Consider the following 3,622-nt stretch of genomic DNA (forward strand, 5'->3'; position numbering starts at 1 on the left):
AATTACAGCATTGCCGTTGTGTAAACAGATAAACAAATGGCCGGGTCTATTTGGCAAGCCGCTCGCCGAACAGGCATCTTTTTTGTCCTGTTTGGAGAGCCGCTTGCCAAACAGCACTAAAAAGCCACCCTGTTCGGCCAGCCGGGCTTGCCAAACAGGTAAAAAATCTACCCTGTTTGGCGAGCTGGAGACTTTACTTTAATATTAATGAGTTCGGCTCTCCATTCAGGACAAGAAAAAGTCGCTGTTTGGTAAGCCGGGCTTGCCAAGTAGTCACTTCCTAAACAAATACTATAAAGAGCAAGTTAAAGCAGATTCGTATGCATAATAACTGCACTACGGCATTGTGTACATGGATTTTCCTGACCATCAATAATAACCTATTTCCCCTATTAGGGGCCTCCGTCCTCACGGGCGTGGAGTAGATAAAGTTAGTCGACGTTTAGAAGAGAAAGAGAACGAGAAACTGAAGAGAAAAATAGAAAAATTGTCTGAGGAAATTTTTCGCATTATATTACCTACCTGGGTTCAGTTGAGGCTAGTTTTCGGAGCTGAAGATCGAACCACGTGTATGGCAGATACCAAAATGATGATGATAGTTCTTGGGAGTTCAAATATAAGGAATTATCAACGTGCCGGATGGTCAAGAGGTGGTCGGATGGTCGATGAGTGAAGTGCAAAAAAAACGGGTAATGTACATTGTACATGTAGATCCAGGCGCTGTTTTGAAATTTATATTCGATGAGTTTTACCACGGAAAACAGATGGGCAAGGGTTCTCCTGCCTACCAAATTTGAATAATTCGTGTTTGATGGACGTCTCAAGTATTTACGTAATACTTGTACGGACGGAGTAAGCCTAAAAACTGCAACGATGTAAGCATGGGACAGATGGTCAATGATAATACTTGAAACCTTCAACGCATTAGGGACGATTATTCAGGTGAAAATCAATGGACTATCATTGAGATGCATAGAATCATCCTAATTTTCACTGCAGATAATGATGAGCTGTCAGTTTGGTAGTCTTGAATCATCTGCAATAACAGACGCCCGATCAGGGTTTATAGATTGTGACAGAATGCGGGTATAGTGAATGAGCAGTCTCAGCCAGCACTGGATCATCTACTGGGACAGCTAATGACGCCAAGGCGTGCATCTGCGGGTCTTCTGTAACAATGCTATTGCTATCCACTTCACTCTCAGACGCCTCATCTCTATCAGTCTCATCCCCTACAAATTCAGAGGAGAAAGGGTCTTGACACGACACGAAAGGGTCCTAATTATCACAAAATGCAATGTTAATACATTGAAGCCCTCAATTTGCTAATCATTTTGAGTTTTTATCAAAAATGTAATTTTTCAGAGAAAATTATATTTGGCAAAATCAAAGAAATAATGCATTAATTGAGAGGTTTTTCTTGAGCAGTGCTGTTTCTGGCGGTCATGATAGTTACTATGTGCATATACTCGATCTACCTCTCAATATTTCAGACAGCAGTGTCATTGTATCATCCATAATATGCATTGGGTCACCTAACGGGGGAAAATGGACCACCCAAAAAACCCATCAGGGCCAGACTCGTCACATTTCCAGTCTTGTACGCTATTTGATTTGACAAAGTAATGGTGCGGTCGTTCTATGAAGCATGTTACTACAGGGCCAACGACACACTTGCCGAATACATTTGTCAGATACATTCAAAGGAATCGATCGGCTGCTTTTTACCACTGCTCAAATGGTTTATTCCTCTAATATTTCATTGGAATACAACATTTCTGAACGTTTTTGACGATTTTTAAATTGCCGTTTTTAATTGCTACTCAAGAAGTCCCCATGTACGGGTTGTTGCTGCATGGCCAAAGAAATTATGTCGAACCCAAATTGGCCTTCTCAACGTTATTGCAGTGTTCTCCGGAAGTTGTTGACGTGGTGATTCGTTTTTCTTTTAACCGAGCTCCCGTAATAGTAAAAAGTATCGCAGATCAAATCGATCATTACATTTAATGAGTTCCGTCTTTACAGTGGGATTAGCTTGTATGGATTCGACTTCATGTTAAGCAGAATGCTGGTAGCGTAAATTTGTCAGCTCTTGTGTAGACCATGTTGGGTTAGGCTATGTTTGTACACAGGCTGTGTCAACTTTATCCGGCGCTGTCAGTGGCATTCTGTAGCCAGGTCCACATTGAACAATAACACTCTATTCAAACCCCTATCACTTTAGAGGGGTTTGGATTTTAGGATGATACAATGATGATGTAATACTAGTCTTCATGTATGAATGATCAGGACATTAAGAAAAGGTCGTGCCTCATCAAAATGAATTTCTTTTCAATATCATTTTTTTCAACACTCAAGGCTTTCATTCCAACTGGCACACGCAATGTAATTAAGGGGTTATCATTTGTCTACTAAAAACTTAAAAGTAAAACACCTTGTCCATAGGCTACCGTGCTGATATTCACTCAGATGAATATTCATTATCCCCATGCAACCATGTTTTCAAAGACTAGGATATTTTTGATAGCAAACTGCAGTAAAGGAGCATATTACCACAGAACTCCGCCAACAATAGTTCCATCATTACCTTTTTTTAAAGACTGGATGTAATGGGGAAAACTTGAATGCTGGCTTTTATACAGATTTTCACTGTGTTCCTGACACTAATACTTTAATCGAGCCAACGAAGCTGCATATCTTACTAAATGCCACCCCACTTTCAGCAGGGGGCATGAAGGAGGCTGGCCATGAAGCTACTTTAATGCTATCATTGACCTAATGGACATCACCCCTTCATTCCTGATTAACAGGGGGTGAAGAGGTCATGTAACCATCGGGACAGGGGCGTGACATTGCTGATAAAATGTCGCCGTGACCTCTCATTAGTAAAGCGATTTTGATGAAATGAAAACAAGTTTTTATTCAAAGAGACTATATAGTGGAACCCCGGTCGGCGACAACCCCGGTGTAATGTTTTTGAGTGTTTCTGTTTTTGAGTGTTTCCCCTCATTGTTTGGGAACGCTCAAAAATAGATTGACGAGTTTTTCTGTGTATCCCCCTATTGAAAAGTCATGGTCTCTCTAGCTGCCTATTGTTTGGAAACACTGACACATGGGGAACAACCACAGATGTTACACCGGTAAAGCGACCGACAATCGCCGGTCCCGAACTGTTTCATCTCTAATTACCATTACAAGACCCCGGTAACGATCTATCCATGCCACCCAACCGTCCGGCGTATGAGGTTCGTCTCACCGCGGGCTTTTTGAATTGGCACTGATGCTATGCCCCCTGCTCGATGAATCTAAAAAACCACTGTGTCATACTCCTTGCAAGTGGCAATTGATCACTGCAATATGAAAGTGGTCGCACAAGGCGATATTAGTTTTGTATAGAATCAATTTCCTGTTGTTATACGTCAATGTAGTCGACAAGCTTGTTTCTGGGAAGGAAGCTGTAGTTTAAATACTCTGAGACCATATTCTGAATGCAGTGAAAAGGTACATTCGTATCGTAATATAGCAACGAGTCAGGTATGGCTACGTACCAAGCAGCGAAGACATAATAAAACGAGGTTGACAAGATTCAGAACGGAAAAATGAATGACTTTTTGGAGATTCG

Source organism: Lineus longissimus, chromosome 8 (genome assembly GCF_910592395.1).
Source record: "Lineus longissimus chromosome 8, tnLinLong1.2, whole genome shotgun sequence".
Classification (NCBI taxonomy): domain Eukaryota; kingdom Metazoa; phylum Nemertea; class Pilidiophora; order Heteronemertea; family Lineidae; genus Lineus; species Lineus longissimus.